Genomic DNA, 21,718 nt, shown 5'->3' with positions numbered 1-21,718 from the left:
GGTTGAATAACATGCAATTTTTGAAAACTTCCTGGTATAACATAAATGCTTCTGATAATTGCTAGTATCTAATTAAAATGAACAATTAATGAATACATATGAAATGTTACACAAAATAATATTCAGTAGAGGATTCACTTGAGTTGGTTGAAAGAAACTGATTCTTTTCCATAGACCCTACTGATTAAACTAGAGATAATGAGTAGAAATACTCTGAGTGACCCAATTTCTATCAATAGGTGGTATATAAATTGGTTAAAAGACAAGCTCTAGTGTAAGCCTATCTTACACTAGATTTCTGGACTGTCTATGATATTTGAAAAAATTATAATACTTGCCTTATAGAAGTATGTTTTTAATTAAATGACAAAGTATGTAGCATAATTCCTAGCACATAGTAAGAACCTAGCTAACAATTTATAGTATGAATGTCATTAATTAAATAAAAGGAAATATCCAAGAAGTCTATGGATATGAGAATCTAAATGGTTCTCTAAAGGGTAAAGATATACTACCACAAGCCCACATCTGTTGGAAAGGATCTCTCATTTATATTACTCTGCTATCTAACAGCATAGCCCTTAAGATAAAGAAGTTAACAGAGTACCTGATACATTCAGCTTAAATCCCTCCTGACTTCACTCTTCAAATAAGCACAAATTATTGCTATAGCCCTTCTGTATTCCAGAATGTTAAATGAATTATTTCCCAGAGGAAGCTGACACCCTCACATTAAATTACACAAAGAAAAACTGGTATAAAATATGTAGTAATTTTCTACCAAAATTCAGCATTTAAAAATAGCCAGAGAAATACAGTACTGCTCTCACGTTATGTCCCATATTTAAGAAACAAATTTTCTTATACATGAACTGACCATTTTCCCCATATTCTTTTAGGAGTTTCCAGGTTTAAAATGTCAGGTGCCTTGAAATATACTAGATTGTGGCCTATAAATATTTTAATGATAGTTTAAATTATACAATTTCTGTTCAAATAATAATATTGAACAGAAATAAAGTGTAAAAGTCACTGTGTGTGCTCAGCTGTGTCTGGCTTTTTGTGAGTCCATGGTCTATAGCTTGCCAGGCTCCATTTGTTCATAGAATCTTCAAGGCAAAGAACACTGGAGTGGACTAGATCCCTACTCCAGGGGATCTTCCGACCCAGGGATCAAACCTGTGTCTTTTGTGTCTCCTGCATTTTCAGGCAGATTCCTTGCCACTCTGCCACCTGGGAAGCCCTTATTTTTACATGCAGTTCAATCCAAAACTAACTAGAACTTTATGCTGTCCATGTTAATTATCAGTATAATGAAAGAAAAATAGATAACAAAGTTATGCATAAGGGACCTTGTTTTGCCCTGGGGTTTTTAGTCTGCTTTTTCAACTCACCTGTATACAGGATTTGAGTTTTGGTGTGTTTTTAACAACAATAAATTAATATTATAATAGTAAATGAACAGTAAGTTGCTATTGTCTTTATATGTACATTCTTACATAAGATACATAAGTTGTACATATATAAACATATATTTAAGCACACAGATGTGTGTTATGTGAAGAACTGAAACAATAAAGCAGCAAAAATTAAAGTTGATTTCTCAGTCACTGTTCCTATGGAAACATGACAGTGAAGAGAAATATATAATGTCTGAACTCCTTTGCAATAACATTGGTAATACAATTTTCCAACTCATTTCTTAACAAAAGCTGTAGTGCTGCTCAGGCTTAGATTTTCAAAATTATCGTTTCATGACCAAAGCTAATGGCTCATTTAGAAACCACCTTCTTTCTATTTTAAAACAAATTCATTTTTTATTATAGTGAATTTACTTTTAAGTTCCTCCTTGAAAAATATATTAAAATATTCATAATATAATATCCATGATTATAGTCTATGAATAGATACCATGCATGTAACCGCCTGATACAATGCCTTGCAGAATGAGTTCAAAATTATTTTAAGTTCAAAGTTTAAAATGGGGAACATTTAATGTGTTTCTTGGTGGTCATATAAGATGACTCATCTATTTTTTAAGTGAAAATTGAAAGTATTTTAAAAGAAAAGCTGCAAAATAAGTATAAGGCATTACGTTAAGCACATAGGTATCCAGCATGGGCAAGCATTGAGTATCTTAAGTGTGTTATTTACCAGTTAGCATCAATGTCATATTCTTAAAAAAGAAAAACGTTTAAAAGAACTATAATGTAATCAAGAAATTTATCCTTAAAATTTGAATGCGTCAATTTTTAAAATTGTTGTATGTTGCTTTACAATGTTGTATTACTTTCTGCTATACAATGAAGAGAATCAGCTGTAAGTATACATATATCACCTCCCTCTTGCATGTCCCTCCTAACCCACCATCTATGTCTTCACAGAGGACCGAACTGAGCTCCCAGTGCCATACAAAAGTTTCCCACTAGCTAGCTATTTTACACATGGTAGCATATGTATGCGGAGAAGGCAATGGCACCCCACTCCAGTACTCTTGCCTGGAAAATCCCATGGACGGAGGAGCCTGGTGGGCTGCAGTCCATGGGGTCACAAAGAGTCAGACACGACTAAGCGACTTCACTTTCACTTTTCACTCTCATGCATTGGAGAAGGAAATGGCAACCCACTCCAGTGTTCTTGCCTGGAGAATCCCAGGGACGGGGGAGCCTGGTGGGCTGCCGTCTATGGGGTCGCACAGAGTTGGACACGACTGAAGCGACTTAGCAGCAGCAGCATATGTTGTGAATTTCAATCTCCCAATTCTTCCTGCCCGCCCCTTATCCCTTACGTTTGTAAGTCCATTCTCTATGTCCGTGTCCCATTGCTGCCTGCAAATAGGTTCATCGATACTACTTTTCTAGATTCCACATACATGTGTTAATATATGATATTTATTTTTTCTCTTTCTGACTGACTTCACTCTGTATGACAGACTCTAGGGCCAACCACATCTCTACAAATGACACAATTTCACTCCTTTTTATGGCTGAACACATATTTTTCATCTTAATTCAGAAAGCACTTTGATACCTTGCTAGAAGATAGTTGTGACATTTCTGACTTTCCCATTTGCCTAAAATAATTTTTAGAAATTTCAGATGATTTTGACAGTAAAACATTAAATATCTCACAACTGTTAGATGTTAACTATATATTCTTTCCTTGAGAACCCCATAAAGAGCATGAAAAGGCAAAAAGATATGACACAGAAAGATGAGCCCCTCAGGTAGGCAGGTGTCCAATATGCTACTTGGGAGAAGTGGAGAAACAGCTCCAGAAAGAATGAAGAGGCCAGGCAAAGGCAGAAACAATCCTCAATTGTGGATGTGTTTGGTGGGGAAAATAAAGTCTGATGCTGTAAGGAACAATATGTTAGCATTCTTCCAAAAACACAACAGACAACTCTATGCGTGGACATCACCAGATGATCAATACCAAAATCAGATTGAGATGTGTTACTACTTCAAAAAGGCTACTTCATTTGAGCCTTACACTACCCCCTCTGAGATAAGTGTGGAGTCCAGTTATAGTTAAGGAGTTTGTTATTATGTACTGTAACTTGATGGCTGGTTGTTTAGTCACTAAGTCATGTCTGACTCTCTTTCAACTCCATGGACTGTAGTCTACCAGGCTCCTCCTCTGTCCACAGTATTTCCCAGGCAAGAATACTGGAGTGGGTTGCTATTTCCTTCTCCAGGGATCTTCCTGACTCAGGGATTGAGCCTGTGTCTCTCACTGGCAGACATAGTCTTTAACACTGCTCCATCAGGGAAGCCCAAAAGGCATTCTAGGAAATGTGAACCTAGAATATGAACTGAGGGCTATCAAACTTGAGAGATGATTTTGTCATGCATACTCACAAAACATGAGGGTTTTTTTTCTCGCTATAGAGTTTAGACTTTATTTTACGAGCAATGGAAGTCCTTGACTTTTTAGAGTAGGAGATTAAACCAATCATTGAGATGATTTCAGGATTACTTCTCTTCCTGTGTAACTAGTTGGGGGGGGAGCTGGAAAGAAGGATGTGGAATTATAGTAATTGTTCACATGAAAGGTAAAAAGGCTCTGATTGCTAATATACTGACAATGGAGAAGAGAGAACAGACTTGAAAGATATTTGAGAGTGAATCTTAACTGATTGCATGGTGAGCAAGGCAGAGGGTGAGGTAGCTATGAGGATGGTATTGAGTCAAACAGAAATAGAGGACATAAACTTTGTTCTGTATTTTCCAAGTCTCCCGTAAATTTGTTATCATACTTTCATAATTTAAAAAATAAAACAGAGAAAAGAAAGAAATAGGGGACTTAATGATCAAAACATTTATTACTCTTTATATGGTTTGATTTTGAGATGTTTCATGGCTTTCCAGGTGGAAAATAATACTGACCAGTTGGAAATTCAGAGTGATAATAAAAATTCTGTCTCTATGAATATATATGTCTCTTGCAATTTTGATTAAAAGAATTAACTTTAAAGTTTAACAAGCAAGTGACAGTACCTGGCTTAGTTAAATTTAATTTCTCAGAATATACAAAGCCTGATAAAAGTGAAAGTTGATCAGCTGTGTCCTACTCTTTGTGACCCCATGGACGATACTGTCCATGGAATTTTTCAGGCCAGAATACTGGAGTGGGTAGCTGTACCCTTCTCCAAGGGATCTTCCAGACCTAGGAATTGAACCCAGGTCACCTGCACTTCAGGTAGATTCTTTACTGTTTGAGCCACCAGGGAAGCCCACAAAGGCTGATATGGATCTGATAAACAATTCAGCGTCATCCAGAGAAGTAGATGACATAGATTTGAATGATCAACAATGTCATCAGAGGACTCTGAAGTCTCATATAGAAATCTAGAATCTGGAGTGCTAGAGATAAAATGCCATTTTTGTTTCTGACAATGAATAATGGACTCAAATGAAATTTATTTTTTTGAAATAAAAAGTGTGATGTGATATTTATTGTTCTTAGCTTAGTCTAAAAAAAAAAACACACAAAGCTTTATCCAATATTAAAATGTTATCAATATTGGCTTGGTGGTTGAGGGAATGTCAAACCAGGGGAAGTACTAGAAGTAAATGTAGTGAATAAAATTTTTTAAATCACAGCATTAATAGTTCTACACTAAGTTTAGAAACAATTTGCATGCATTTGGCATTTAAAATAGTTAGGATAATGTGGTCTTATTAAATATTTAACAGATTAGCTACATAGTTCCAATGTAAACTCTGACATATTTTAAATTTGTGACATTTGGTTGAAAGGTGTGTAAGAATTGTACTAAATTTGTAAATTAGATTGGAATGATAGACGAATTTTAATTTTTCAGTTGATTTAATTTATGAAATTTAATGTGATTTTTTTAGAGTGAGAAACTTGTAGCAAGGCTTGAAGAATTTCTATAAACTTATAAGTGGAAATAATGAAAGAAATTTAGTTTGGTAAATATTAATCAAGGAGACTTGAAATTGTTAAAATTTACTAGATTTATGAATAGGATGCTATTTATACAGTATACTTCAGTTCAGTTCAGTCGTGTCTGACTCTTTGCGACCCCATGAACGGCACCACGCCAGGCCTCCCTGTCCATCACCAACTTGCAGAGTCCACCCAAACCCATGTCCATTGAGTCGGTGATGCCATCCAACCATCTGATCCTCTGTCATCCCCTTCTCCTCCTGCCCTCAATCTTTCACAGCATCAGGGTCTTTTCAAATGAGTCAGCTCTTTGCATCAGGTAGCCAAAGTATTGGAGTTTCAGCTTCAACATCAGTCCTTCCAATGAACACCCAGGACTGATCTCCTTTAGGATGGACTGGTTCGATCTCCTTGCAGTCCAAGGGACTCTCAGGAGTCTTCTTCAACACCACAGTTCAAAACCATCAATTCTTCAGTGCTCAGCTTTCTTTATATTCCAACTCTCACATCCATACATGACCATTAGAAAAACCATAGCCTTGACTATATGGACTTTTGTTGGCAAAGTAATGTCTCTGCTTTTTAATATGCTATCTAGGTTGGTCATAACCTTCCTTTTAAGGAGTAAGCGTCTTTTAATTTCATGGCTGCAATCACCATCAGCAGTGATTTTGGAGTCCAGAAAAATAAAGTCTGACACTGTTACCTCTGTTTCCCCATCTATTTGCCATGAGGTGATGGGATCTGATGCCATGATCTTAGTTTTCTGAATGTTGAGCTTTAAGCCAACTTTTTCACTCTCCTCTTTCACCTTCATCAAGAGGCTCTTTAGGTCTTCTTCACTTTCTGCCGTAAGGGTGGTATCATTTGCATATCTGAGGTTATTGATATTTCTCCCGGCAATCTTGATTCCAGCTTGTGTTTCTTCCAGCCCAGTGTTTCTCATGATGTACTCTGCATATAAGTTAAATAAGCAGGGTGACAATATACAGCCTTGACGTACTCCGTTTCCTATTTGGAACCAGTCTGTTGTTCCATGTCCAGTTCTAACTTTTTCTTCCTGACCTGCATACAGGTTTCTCAAGAGGCGTGTCAGGTGGTCTGATATGCCCATTTCTTTCAGAATTTTCCACAGTTTATTGTGATCCACACAGTCAAAGGCTTTGGCATAGTCAATAAAGCAGAAATAGATGTTTTTCTGGAACTCTCTTGCTTTGTCGATGATCCAGCAGATATTGGCAATTTGATCTCTGGTTCCTCTGCCTTTTCTAAAACCAGCTTGAACATCTGGAAGTTCACGGTTCATGTATTGCTGAAGCCTGGCTTGGAGAATTTTGAGCATTACTTTACTAGCATGTGAGATGAGTGCAATTGTGTGGTAGTTTGAGCATTCTTTGGCATTGCCTTTCTTTGGGATTGGAATGAAAACTGACCTTTTCCAGTCCTGTGGCCACTGCTGAGTTTTCCAGATTTACTGGCATATCGAGTGCAGCACTTTCACAGCATCATCTTTCAGGATTTGAAATAGCTCAAGTGGAATTCCATCACCTCCACTAGCTTTGCTCATAGTGATGCTTTCTAAGGCCCACTTAACTTCACATTCCAGGATATCTGGCTCTAGGTGAGTGATCACACCATCGTGATTATCTTGGTCATGAAGATCTTTTTTGTATAGTTCTTCTGTATATTCTTGCCACCTCTTCTTAATATCTTCTGCTTCTGTTAGGTCCATACCATTTCTGTCCTTTATTTAGCCCATCTTTGCATGACATGTTCCCTTGGTATCTCTAATTTTCTTGAAGAGATCTCTAGTCTTTCCCATTCTATTGTTTTCCTCTATTTCTTTGCATTGATCGCTGAGGAAGGCTTTCTTATCTCTCCTTGCTATTCTTTGGAACTCTGCATTCAAATGGGTATATCTTTCCTTTTCTCCTTTGCTTGTCGCTTCCTGTCTTTTCACAGCTATTTGTAAGGCCTCCTCAGACAGCCATTTTGCTTTTTTGCATTTCTTTTTCTTGGGGATGGTCTTGATTCCTGTCTCCTGTACAATGTCACAAACCTCCATTCATAGTTCTTCAGGCATTCTGTCTATCAGATCCAGTCCTTTAAATCTATTTCTCACTTCCACTGTATAGTCCTAAGGAATTTGATTTAGGTCATACCTGAATGGTCTAGTAGTTTTCCCTACTTTCTTCAATTTCAGTCTGAATTTGGCAATAAGGAGTTCATGATCTGAGCCACAGCCCACTCCCGGACTTGTTTTTGCTGACTGTATAGAGCTTCTCCAACTTTGGCTGCAAAGAATATAATCAATCTGATTTTGGTGTTGACCATCTGGTAATGTCCATGTGTAGAGTCTTCTCTTGTGTTGTTGGAAGAGGGTGTTTGCTATGACCGGTGCATTCTCTTGGCAAAACTCTATTAGCATTTGCCCTGCTTTATTCTGTATTCCAAGGCCAAAGTTGCCTGTTATTCCAGGTGTTTCTTGACTTCTTACTTTTGCATTCCAGTCCCCTATAATGAAAAGGACATTTTCTTTGGGTGTTAGTTCTAGAAGGTCTTGTAGGTCTTCATACAACTCTTCAACTTCAGTATACTTCAGGCTCAAGGAAAATTAATCTTTTGAATTGGTAGCATAAATAAGTTCAATATACATTTAAAATCTTAATGGGTAAAGAGTTTTAGTTATCTTAAATGAAAAAGTTCTAGATATCTGCTCTACAACATAGTGCCTAAGTTAAAAACACAATAATTTTAAAATTTGTTAAGAGGGTAGATCTCATGTTAAGTACTCTTACAACACACATACACACAAATAAAAACAAAAACAAGAAACCAAAAATATACAAGGAAATGCTGGGAAAGATTAGTTATATCTATTACCTTTATTGTGGTGATAGTGTCATGGGTATTTGCATGTGTCCAGACTCATTAAATAGTATACATTAAGTGCATGCAGTTCTTTGTGTATCAATTATATTTCAACGGAGTTGTTAAAAAAACACCCTAAGGAACAATGAAATAGGTTTTTCTGTGTATAAATATCACATATAAACATAAAAGTATAGTTGTAAAATTAGTCTATACAACCACTTTTATTACCAGAGACTGAAAATAGCATGTACTTCAATTGCTATTATTAACACCACAAAATACTTATTTCTCCGCATTGGATATTATTAACGACCATTGCATTTCTGTCATTTTAAAATGTTTGCTTTAATATTTCCTGTCTTTAGAAGTAGAAATATTTCTTTTTAATATTTTTCAACTCATTCACACAATAAGCATTTCTCAACTACATGATGAGTGTATGGGTTGAAGACAAAAAATAAAGCAGTCATCCTCAACAGAATACTGATTTTGTTAGAAGAGTAACAGGAGAATTTGCTAGACCTTCCTCTCTTTTCAGGACACAACCATAACCCAGTTGTTACAGAGGAGTTAATATTTTTTTAAAGGTTACATAACATTGTGACTCCAACCTACTTCATTTGCTAACATTCTCCATCCTATCCAGTAGGGGAGAAGGACTATATAAGGTCTTATCTGTTTAAGGACATCAAGATGCACTATGAGAGGCTAGGACAGGAGTCATTATCAAAGTAACTAACTGGCTTGGTTTAGGCACTGATCAATCAGAGCAGATCCAGCCTGGCTGCTGGAGGAGTCCTTAGTGATCCCTTACTGTGTCAGATGGTAGCTCTTACTGCATTGTGGGGAGGTTCTGGAGAAGTGGTGGGGTGACTAGTGTGAAAATGGGGCACAGGCAGAGAGAGTCATGAGTAGGTGTCATTTGCCAACTGTTACAAAAATTTTATTGTATTTTTACAGGAAGTTTAATACCATTGCATTCTGGCTGAATAGCAGCTCTGGATTAAGTCATTGCAGTGGAGTTCTGACTATCCCCTACATTTTTCTGCAGGTATCATTGTATTGCAGGAAGATAAGATGACCTAAATTTCTGTTTAGGAAGTAATATTTCTCTTATTGATTAGCAAAGCAGTGCTCTGAACTTAGAAATAAATGTGCTATTATGCTGAAGAGTCCTAGGTTTATTCCTCCTCTGATCTTGGGTATGTGAGCTTTACAGGAGGGCCTCACAAGCTTTGCTTTAAATAGCTTCACTCTCTGATATGTAGAGAGAGATACTAGCGTACGTCAAACTCCACTATGCCTCATTTCGCGCCCAAAGGAGTGAGAGCCACAGTCAAATGTAAGAAATGATATATGTTCATCCAATCTTAGGAACTAACCCTATTTGTTATTCTCACTCTTTCGCTAAAATCCCTGCATTTTTGGCCTTAGCATTTCCTAAGCCTCATCTCACTTCTTGTCCCATGTGATTGTCTCATTTACCCTTGATCCAGGTGTTCATTTAAGGAAGATTTGTTGTCCATATTATGCGGTTACTCAAACAAAGCACGTTTCTACATTTTTCTGCACCTGGACAAAACACAAATAAACAAAAAACACAATAATTTGAAAATTCTGTTAACATAAGAATTAAAAGCCTGCTTTCTTCTATTCACCCATTTTTATCCTATTACCATTGCTGAATTATCAGACTGAATACAGTAATGGCAGCATTTTGTGGTTAACTTGTTCCTTTTTTTTTTTTGAGTGGTAACAGAATAACATTATAATTATATTTATTATAAAAATTTACTTGAGTCTCTTTCTTTTCTCGTAGGTTAACTGGTTCACTGAGCTGTTGCTTAAAATAGAACAGTTATTTGGGAGTCTGCCATGGCACTAAATTGAATTTTCTTCAGCTGTGTTCCAGGATATATTAGTTTTGCTTGTTTGCCAAAAAAAAAAAAAAGACTTTTCCAATCATTTATTCTTGGTCCTATCTTACTTGGCTCTAGGCTACTGTAACAAAATATCATAGTTTCACTGGCATAAACAACACAAACATGTTTCTCACAGTCTTGGAAGCTGGAAGTCCCAAGATTATAGTTCTAGTCTGGCCAAGTTCTAGTGAACTTCTGCTTCCTGGCTTGTGGACAGTACCTTCTTGCTGTTGCTCATCTGGTCAAGAGAAGGTGCTCTGGTCTCTTTCTCTCATAAGGACACTAAACTCCTAGTAGGCGCTCTACCCTCACGTGCACAGTTGCTCAGTCGTGTCCAACTCTTCGTGATCCCGTGGACTGTAGCCCACCACATTCCTTTTTCCATGGAATTTTCAAGGCAAGAATACTGGAGTTGGTTGCCATTTTCTACTCCAGGGAATCTTCTGAACCCAGGGATCTAACCGGTGTCTCTTTGTGTCTCCTGCACTGGCAGGCAGATTCTTTACGACTGCACCACCTGGGAAGATGCTACCCTTATGACCTCATCTAAACCTAATGAACTCCCAAAGGTCTTATACCCTAATAACATCCCAGTGAGGAGTTAGGGTTTCAACATAAAGATTTGGGGTGGGAGGGTGGGAACACAAAGGTAGTCCCAAGTTGTAATGCCTAGAAAATAAAGGAAAAGTGAGGTATAAATGTTCTCAACAGCAGACTCAAGATAGCATAAGCTGTAATTGAAATCCTTGTGCCATTTACTTTAGCTTAATTGCTCAGAATGGTGATCGCACAATACTAAAGGAAAGTTTATTTCTGATGAATTATAAAATGTATAATTTTTACTTTTTTCCTTCTTAGAAAAAAATAAAAGCTTAGGTTAAGCTTTTAATTAGAAGAATAGAAATACTTTATTAGAAAGCTGGATTATCTGAAACAACTCTTATCATTCTTAAATATTCAAACTTTACAGAGGAAAAAAAATCACTTAGAAATATTCAGTATACATAATCAATTCTAACTTTTAGGAAAAGCTGTTAGAAAATTGGGGGAAAATGTTTTTAGAAGTAAATTGTATCTTTATACAATTATCTAATATATACAAATAAATTTTATCTATTGTATCTAAAAAGTATCTAATAGATACAAATCTAAATTGCATCTATTGTATCTAAAAAACTGTTAGAAAATTGGAAAAAAAAAGTTTTCAGAAACAAATTGTATCTTGAAGGTAACTTGGCATTTTATCATGTTAAACAAGACAATATACAATGCCAAAATATCAATACTTGGTATTAGGGAATGTAAAGTTTATAGAAATACTTTAAAAACTTCGTGATAGTTCCATTTGGTACATGTTGCCAAATGAACAATCTAATTAAATGTGACACTCATTAAGCAAATGATTTAAATATAGTATAGGGACACATTCTTTTCTGTATATTTTGTGTTTTAAATGACTAAATAGCATTAAATTCACCTTACTTTCCATCTCTTCAAAACAATTTAAAGATAAGAAATAAAACATTACAGGTACATTTGAAAGGGACTTTGGTTCTTTTCCAGCATCCACCCTATCTTCTTCACGAGGTTCCAATAATATTATTGATTTGATGTTTGTAATTCCAAAATTTTAAAGAATAGTTATTACATAATAACCTATTTATTTTTCTGATTTTAAAAGTTTTACAAGTGTTGTTATTGAAAATGCTTCATTAGTACATCTAGCTTTATGCAGTCTGCATTTTATTTTCAAGATGTTCATATGTGTTTAATTTATTCCTTTTAACTCTACACAATGTTTCATTTCATAAATATGTCATATTTTAATTATTCATTCACCTGCTCAAGCATAATTTCTGTTGTTTCCAAATTTTCACTATTGCAACAATGCTGCTGTAGATATATTTTCACACCCATGGGAAAGTATCTTGGGTTATTATACTTGGAAATGGCTTCTGGTCTCATTTTGGCAGAATAAATTGTTCTCTCACATATCCGTGTTTCCTCCTAATTTCCCAGCCTTCTCTGCAAGTTGTATTGGTCATATAACTGAGCTCTAGCCAAAGGAATATATGCAAATGTAATATACACCACTTTCGTGTTGGCTTCTTATAAGATTTTGAGTCATTTTCTTGAATTCTTTTTGCTCATTGTTCAACTAAATGCAGAAAGTTGAGTAGAGGAATTTTTAAAAGCCTGAAATAGGAGGCAAGAGGGTGATGATCTTTGATTACTTTTACACACACACACACACACACACACATACACACACACACACCCCAAAACTGAACTCTTTCCCACATCCTCACTGCTATATACCACATCCAAGACATCACTATCACCCACCTGAACCCTGTAACAGCTACTCACCCTGCCCTGCAACAATTAACTTACTTTTTCAAAGATTATTTCATTCCCAAGATAGATTTTTTCATTCCTTTCTATTTCAAGCAGAAAAACAAATCCAAAGCTTCTCATATGGCACACACGGCTCAGTGTTTCTCAACAGGAATCGTATTAGTATTTGGCAGTAACCTTTTTATGTAAAGGATCTGTCTCACACATTATAGAATGTTTGACATCTTTGGTCTCAGGCATAATGTGTCATTAACATTGCTCTTCCTCCTTGTAGTTTATCACAATAATCAAGAAGACTCTGCCACCGTCCTCACAAACACATTCACACATGTACACTTCCAGCCCTTGGATGAGAAATACTTTGGCTCTGCTTACTTTTCTAACATCAGTCTACCTATATTCTTCCCCTTGTTCACCAAACTGGAGATATAATAGAACTCTTTCTACTCTTTAAACATTGAGGCTTATTCCCAGTGTTCAAGCCTTTGCACTTGTCTGCCCTTCTTCCTAGAAAGCTCCTTAGAAATTTGCTTGGACAACCTCTTCATCGTCCAGATACCAAGTATACGATTAAAACACTCAATATAAAACCATACTCTGTAAAATGCCAACTCCTAAACCTCTCAATTTTAGCCATCTTGTGTTGTTTACATTGGCTTCCCTGATAGCTCAATTGGTAAAGAATCTGCCTGCAATGCAGGAGGTCCCGATTTGATTCCTGGGTCAGGAAGATCTACTGGAGAAGGGTTAAGCTACCCACCCCAATATTCTTGGGCTTCCCTTGTGGCTCAGCTGGTGAAGAATCCATCTGCAGTGTGGGAGACCTGGGTTATATCCTGGGTTGGGAAGATCCCCTGGAGAAGGGAACAGCTACTCATTCCAGTATTCTGGCCTGGAGAATTCCATGGACTGTACATTATCTGCTTCCCATATTAGAATGCAATAATTTTTATTAAGATTTTATTTTTAGGGCAATTTTAGGTTTACCACAAGATTGAGGGGAAGTATAAGATTTCCTGTATATCCACTGTTCCCATAAATGCATAGCCTCACCCATTATTAACATCCCCACAAAGTGGTACATTTGTATGACTGATGAACCTATAGACCCATTCTAATCATCCAAAGCCTCTAGTTTACACTATGGGTCACTCTGGATGCTACATATTCTATAGGTTTGGACAAATGTATAATTAACGGCACGTATTGACCATTTGATGTTAGGAATTTGGTCCTTATTTTCATAAAAAGTTTTCTTCTTTCTATCTAGACCTGTGTCTGGACCATGTTGAATATTTTATAAATATTAACTATAGAAAAGGAAAAAATCATGAATGAATATAAATTTCTGTCTTGAAAAACTGTCCCTGATCAAACTAGCTAGATTTGTTCCCATCCCACTCATTTTTATCATAAAATTCTGCAGCACATATTGGTATCTAAGCTATTGAATTTATTAAAATAAATTTGTTGTTTTTCTCCATTAGAATGCAAGCTTCATAGAATAATGATTAAGTCTTATAATCACTCTAGTTCTATCTCTAAATATTAGAAGATACTCAAAAAATGTCACTTGAAAATTGGCATTTCCTGTTGTGTTTATTGATTACAAGTTGGGCTTCACTGGTAGTTCAGATGGTAAAGAATCCGCCTGCAATGCAGGAGATATAGGTTAGATCCCTAGGTCGGGATGATCTCCTGCAGAAGGGAAAGGCTTCCCACTCCAGTATTCTCACTTGGGAAATCCCATGGACAGAGGAGCCTGATGGGCTACAGTCTCTGGGGTCACAAAGAGTCAGACACAACTGAGCAACTACCACTTTCACTTTTCACTTGGGTTTTGACAAGTTATTATTAATATTTTACTTGGAAATATGTACCTTTGATTTAAAGAATTATGAATTATATATAGATCTTAATAATTACATAGAGTTGGTTCTATGTTTAAATGATTTTGTTGCTCTGATAGTTCTAATAGCTTACAGATTCCCATTCTTTAATCCTAAATTTTGGTTCACTTCATGAGTGGCTGGAGTAGTATTTTAAGCATTTCATTTTCTGTTTTACTTTATATTATTTTTCTCTGGGGATCATACAAAATATTATCTATTCTGTGTGATTCCATATTTGTGAGGGAAGGTGTGGGCTAGGACAACAGCTTGTGCAGGAACCACATTAAGAGATGCCTGCAGATTCCAGAACAGAAATAGCTGTTTCCTGAAATTCCCCTGATGGTGACCCTAAGACCACAGAGAAGAAAGTCTGTTATCTGAAAAGAGGAAACTTAGGTGGTCTTGAAAATTCATCTTGTCTTGGGTGTACCCAGGTGCAGCAAAATGATACTAGACCAAAGCAGACTATGTGCAGAGAGACAATAAACCTGATGACAATAACCTGTGCAGGCTGATACCCAAGAACCAGGGAACCCCTTACTCAACTGAGCGAGACGACAAAACACAACCCAAGGCACATCCTGCAGCAATGTAGAGAACAGGAATGAGGGGGACAAAATGGAGAGGGGAACAAAAAGCCACAGATTATATACGTTGTTGGAAGAATTCATTTCCTTATGGTTGTAGGACGGAGGCACTTAGATCCTAGAGTCATTCCTATTCAAAGGCAGTTCAAAACATGACTGGGTGCTTTACCTAAAACCAAAAGGAAGATCCTGTGGATGTTTTACCCTGCTTAAAAAATTTTACCTGATTAGTTCAAGCCCACTGAAGATAATCTCTCTTCCGATCAACAAAAAGTTATCTAATTAGGGACATTAATTACATCTGCACATTCCTGCCATATTTATCTTGAGTGAGTGAGTGAAAGTTGCTCAGTCGTGTCCGACCGTTTGTGACCCTATGGACTATACAGGCTAGAATACCAGAGTGGGTAGCCTATCCCTTTCCCAGATTCAGGGGATCTTCCCAACCCAGGGATTGAACTCAGGTCTCCCACATTGCAGGTGGATTCTTTACCAGCTGAGCAACCATGGAAGCCCAAGAATACTGGAGTGGATAACCTATCCCTTCTCCAGGGGATCTTCCAGACCCAAGAATCGAATCAGTGTTTCTTGCATTGCAGTCAGATTCTTTACCAACTGAGGTATCAGGGAAGCCCTTGATAACTTTTTTTTCCTTGAAAAAAAAATTTACCTTGAAACTGAACCTAATCATAGTGGTGACATCTATCACATTCACAAATCCTATCCATACTCAAGGGGAGAAGATTATACAAGGATGTGGGCCTTTAAGAGTCACCTTAGAGTTCTGTTTACCACACAGTCTGTTCCTTGATTTATTTCTCTCCTCTTTCAGTTTATAATAACTGGCAAGAAGAAAACAGGCAGCACCTTCAACATTTTACTTGGAAATCTCCCTGCTTAAATCACCAAGTTTGTTAGTCATAGTTCTGATTGCCACATAACTGTAGACAACGATGTCAGTAAATGTTCTGCCACTATATAACACGGATCTTTCTTCCTCTAATTTTGCAATAACAGATTTCTCGCTTCCTTTTAAGCTTGCACTGGCAATATTTCTAAAGTCTATAATTTTACTAGCAGTCTGTTAAAGACAATTTTGGCTGTCTCTAATATGATATTCAAAAATCTTTTCAACCATGTCCAGCCTGTCCTTTGAATCTTTACCTACTTCCTGGTTCCTAAGCCACTGCTTAGGGATAGGAATATTTAGGTATTTGTTGTGTATTATCCCAGTCCTATATTGTAACAAAATCTATGTTAGTCATCTATTGCTGCATAACAAATTGTTGTTGTTCAGTTGCTAATGTGACACACACAGTGATAGCACTATGGAATAATTGGTTTAATCTCCCTCTTCTATTATATGATGGTGGGTGTTTCTATCTATTTCTACCACCTTGTAACCATGACTCTTAAGGTATTGTCACAGATTTTTTTGAAAATCTGATGAAATATAAACCTTAACTTTAAAAAAATCGATGTGCCATGCCCCTTTTGTCATAGGACTTTATGGGCATATGAATTTCTTGATGTCAACCCATTCAGACATCTCTGCCTCAAGGACTTCACACCCATATAAACTTGATCAGTTTTTCAGTGAAGTCTTGCTATGGTTCCACAGTATCACAGCCTTATCTCTCATCCATAGAACTCTCCATAACAGTTCCCCTTAACCTGAAATTTCATATAGTATTAATCACTTTGTTTGCCTAGGTCTTTAATGTAGCTCCAATAGTAGAACACACACTATATTTTCTAATAATTAGTTATGTCAATACATCTCGCTTTTTTCCTACAAGACTTGGTGATTCCAGAAAACTGAGACTTAATGGTTATATCCCTAGTTACTCACACTGAGCCTGACATACCATAGCACATGGATACTTGATGAAAAAAATTAGTGCATGTATAACAAGGAACTTTTATGTTTTACCAATATTGAATTAATATCTTCTTGAGATAATGTAAAAACTGAAATAAGTTATCACAGACCATCTCAATTGGTTAGACTGTCTGTATCAATAATAAATAGTAAGTCATAAATTTAATGTAGTGGCCGCCATGGCCAAATAACTGGCTAAGAACCACAGATCAAGGCTAAAACAACCTCAAATTTCACAACATAAAGGTATAAGAGGGTGGACTATTTGATGACATCTAAGAGTCCTGTCTGCCTTGAATTAGATTCATGTATTCAAACTGTTTTGTTTCCTGCAAAAAACCAGATAACATTTTAGAATATTTTAGCTTTGTATGAAAAGAGGACACATTCTATCATGGTAATGCAAAAGCATCCATAAACATTACATATCATGACTATGTTCATGATTGATACAAGAGGGATATGGCAGGATGTGGCTCATGGGCTGCTGTTTGCAAGGTCTTGTTTTATTCAAACAAATAGAGAACATTTTATGAACGTAACATAACATGACATTACACAGAATACTTAATGGAAAATGAAAGAAAGAGAGAAGGAGGGATGAAGGGAGGGAGGAGATAAGACAGCAAGCAAGGAAGGAAGGAAGGGAAAAAAAACAAAAAAGTACCTTCCCTCTAGTACTTCATCATCAAATTGAAAGAAACTGACCTTATATTGCATATGGAAAAGTTCATACTAATAAAAGGCAACTCAAGAAAATGCATTATGATTTCTTTCATGGAGAGTAGCAAATCAACAAACTAATCCATAAAGAAAACCAATTCCAGCACCATCATCAGGAGTGAGGAGACAGTACATCATTAATAGAATAGTTACACAAAAAGGCAGCACTTTTTAATGATACACATTATAGATGATTTATATCTGTAGTGATTTTTTAATATGCAAGTATGCCCACAAATTCTTTAACACTTCTCCCTTCAAAAGGTAGTAACTAATTATATCCACCTTCTTTGAATGAGTACCAGACTTAGTGACTCAATTCTATTGAATGGTATATGGCAGAGATAACATTCAAGGCTACATTATAAAATGGATGGTTAATATGCAATTTTCTCTTGAATTACTTTCTTTTGAGGAAGTCATTCAGCATGTCGTAGAAATGTTGTTGTTCAGTCACTAAGACATGTCTGACTCTTTAAGATCCCATGGACAACAGCACACCAGCCTTCCCCGTCCTTCATTGTCTCCTGGAGTTTTCTCAAAATCATGACCATTGAGTCAGTTGAGTTTTCCAAATTTGCTGGCCATATTGAGTGCAACATGTTAACAGCATTATCTTTTAGGATTTGAAATAGTTCAGCTGGAATTCCATCACCTCCACTACCTTTGCTTGTAGTAACACTTCCTAAGGACCACTTGACTTCACTCTCCAGGATGTCTGGCTTTAGGTGAGTGACAACACCATCATCCTTATCCGGGTCATTAAGACCTTTGCTATACAGTTCTTCTGTGTATTCTTGCTACCTCTTCTTTACCTCTTCTGCTTCTGTTAGATCCTTGCAGTTTCTGTTTTTGATTGTTCCCATTTTTGCATGGAATGTTCCAGTGTTATCTCTAATTTTCTTGAAGAGATCTCTAGTCTTTCCCATTCTATTGTCTTCCTCTATTTCTTTGCACTGAACACTGAGGTAGGCTTTCTTATCTCTCCTTGCTATTCTCTGGAACTCTGCATTCAGTTGAATATATCTTTCCCTTTCTTCTTTGCCTTTCACTTCTCTTCTTTTCTCAGGTATTTTATGGCCTCCTCAGACAAGCACTTTGTCTTTTTGCGTTTCTTTTTCTGGGGAATGGTTTTGGTCAGTGCCTCCTGTACAATATTACAAACCTCTGTCCATAGTTTTTCAAGCACTCTGTCTACCAGACCTAGTCCCTTAAATCTATTTGTCTCCTCCACTGCATAATCATAAGGGATTTGGTTTTGGCTATACCTGAATGGCCACTGGTTTTCCCTACTTTCTTCAATTTAAGTCTGAATTTGGCAATAAGGAGTTCATCATCTGAGCCACAGCCAGATTCGGGTCTTGTTTTTGCTGACTATATAGAGCTCCTCCATCTTTAGCTGCAAAGAATATAATCAATCTGATTTTGGTATTGACCATCTGGTGATGTCCTTGTGTAGAGTCGTCTCTTGTGTTGTTGAAAGACGGTGTTTGCTATGACCAGTGTGTTCTCATAGCAAAACTCTACTAGCCTTTGCCTTCCTTCATTTTGTACTCCATGGCCAAACTTGCTTGTTACTCCAGGTATCTTTTGACTTTCTATCTTTGCATTCCAGTCCCCTATGATGAAAAAGATATCCTTTTTGGTGTTAGTTCTAGAACGTCTTGTAGGTTGTCATAGAACAATTCAGCTTCAGCTTCTTTGACCTTAATCATTGGGACATAGACTTGGATTACTGTGACACTGAATGGTTTTCCTTGGAAACAAGCAGAGACCACTTTGTTGCTTTTGAGATTGCACCCAAGTACTGCATTTCAAAATCCTGTTCACTATGAAGGCTACTCCATTTCTTCTAAGGGATTCTTGCCCATAGTAGTAGATATAATGGACATCTGAACTAAATTTTCCCATTCCTATTCATTTTAGCTCACTGATTCCTAAAATGTTGATGTTCACTCTTGCCATCTCCTGCTTGAGCATGACCAATTTACTTTGATTCATGGACATAACATTCCAGGTTCCTATGGAGTATTTGTTCTTTACGGCATCAGACTTTACTTTCATTATTTTGGCCACATGATGCAAAGAACAGACTCATTGGAAAAGATCCTGATGCTGAGAAAGACTGAAGGCAGGAGGAGAAGGGGACAACAGAGAATGAGATGGTTGGATGGCATCACCAACTCGATGGACATGAGTTTGAGCAACCTCCGGGAATTGGTGATGGACAGGTAGCCCTGGCGTGCTGCAGTCCATGGGCTCGCAAAGAGTCGGACATGACTGAGTGACTGAACTGAACTGAATCAAACTGAACACATCTCAAGTTCTTGGAATTGTACAGATAAACTAGATCTGGAATCTTGTTTTCTTCCCTGGCTCCAGCAGGTTTCTGTTTCACCTGAACAGAGGTCGAATCCTGAGCAAATGTCCTGAAGATAAAACACAAGTTTGTGGGTAATTTGGAATTCCATCAGTATAACAATGTACATGTCACTCCCCACCTCATCTGTCAAACATCAGAGCCACAAGGTAGTAGCCTCCTGCCCAAGAACCTGAAATTCTTGGTCTAGTGGAGACATCTCTTTTGTGCAACCTGCTCAGCTGGGACGCAAACATGTAAAAAGCAGAGGTAGCCTCATAATTGGAATAACAAGAACAACAAAAGCAATAAATACTTCAGGAAAAGATTGAGTCCTGGAATGCTAGCAAAGATTGTTGAATTTAGCCTCTTCTCGATTTCTGTCTTTTATCTCTACTACCCATTAAACTTACTACTTCACAACTTCTTCCTTAGTTTGTCCAACATATGGATTGGCATCTAAAATAGCAATTTATTTTCTGCAGTTTCTATGTTGGGAATTTTCAGTAGGTGTTAGAATCTGCATTTGCTGCACCAACAATTTAGAATGACTTTTGCATATTTCTCTGCTGGCAAACAATATCATATGGTAATAATAATTCTAAATACCCCCTGTAGTTAATGTCTCCTTTATTGTTTGGGTGAAGGTGGTAGTTATCTTCTGTTCTCCTCATGTGAGAAAAATGCAGAATTTCCTGACTGGAAGAATATGTCCTTGGCAGAAGACAGACTTGCATCTCTCCCAGCTTTCTCATGAGAAATGGCCAAGCTTCTACATGTGTAGTTTGTGATCATGTCAAGGATCCTTTTACCTGCTTTACATTGAGTTTCCCAGAAACCCACTCTGAGACAAGTTCCCATGTACAGATGGATTGGAGGTTATTCTTGGATGACACCCATAAAGAAGTGAGGAAGGCAGGATGGAGCAAGAGCGCAAAGCTGACCTGCACTGATGTTGTAGTTGAGGCTTTAGTCAATTCTATGCAAAGCTCTGGAGCTGGGAAAGACCTTTGTTATTGTCCCAAATTAAAAAAAAAAATGTGCTTACACCTTTGTATTAATGTCTTTTCATCAACCAGTCATTAGAAGCAAGTCACCCCAAAGAGAGCTTATAAGCCTGAATGGAGCAGCTTCTTAGGGCTTGCTGCAGCAATTCCCAGAGAAAGATGGAAGTGTAATCAAGTGTTAATATTCTCAGAGCTTGGTGGCAGACAGAAATGGGTGTATCATCCCTGAAGAAGAAATCAGGTAGTCTTGCAGATCCCCAGAGAAATTAAACCCTTTGTCATGAACTCACTAGCTCTTGTCTACACAGCTAATCAGTCACATGAGACTTGACTCACATGGTAGAGGAAGTCAGGCTAACCAGCTTATTTCAGTGCTCGCAGTACCACTCAATCTAGTTGAATTATGTAACTCAGGAATGGGAGAAAAACACAAAGGAAATGAAAGTGAAACTCTTTAATTCTTTATGCATATAAGCTAGGAGAGAGTTACATCTATTTCACTTTAAATACTATAGAGAACTTGGTTAGATAAAACAAGCAATCAATATAAATTAATCCAGAGTGCGTAGGTCTCACTTCAGTATCATGGAGTGAACATCAATATTCAGCTCTCTAGTACTGCATCAACACTTATTTAAAGAAGGTATACACCAAGGTTTTCTCGGTGCCGTATCATTATTGCAGATATTGGTCTTCAGT

The sequence above is a fragment of the Giraffa tippelskirchi genome, chromosome 3 (genome assembly GCF_054371585.1).
Source record: "Giraffa tippelskirchi isolate mGirTip1 chromosome 3, T2T-mGirTip1v1.2.pri, whole genome shotgun sequence".
NCBI lineage: Eukaryota > Metazoa > Chordata > Mammalia > Artiodactyla > Giraffidae > Giraffa > Giraffa tippelskirchi.
Note: the sequence above shows the minus strand (reverse complement) of the source record.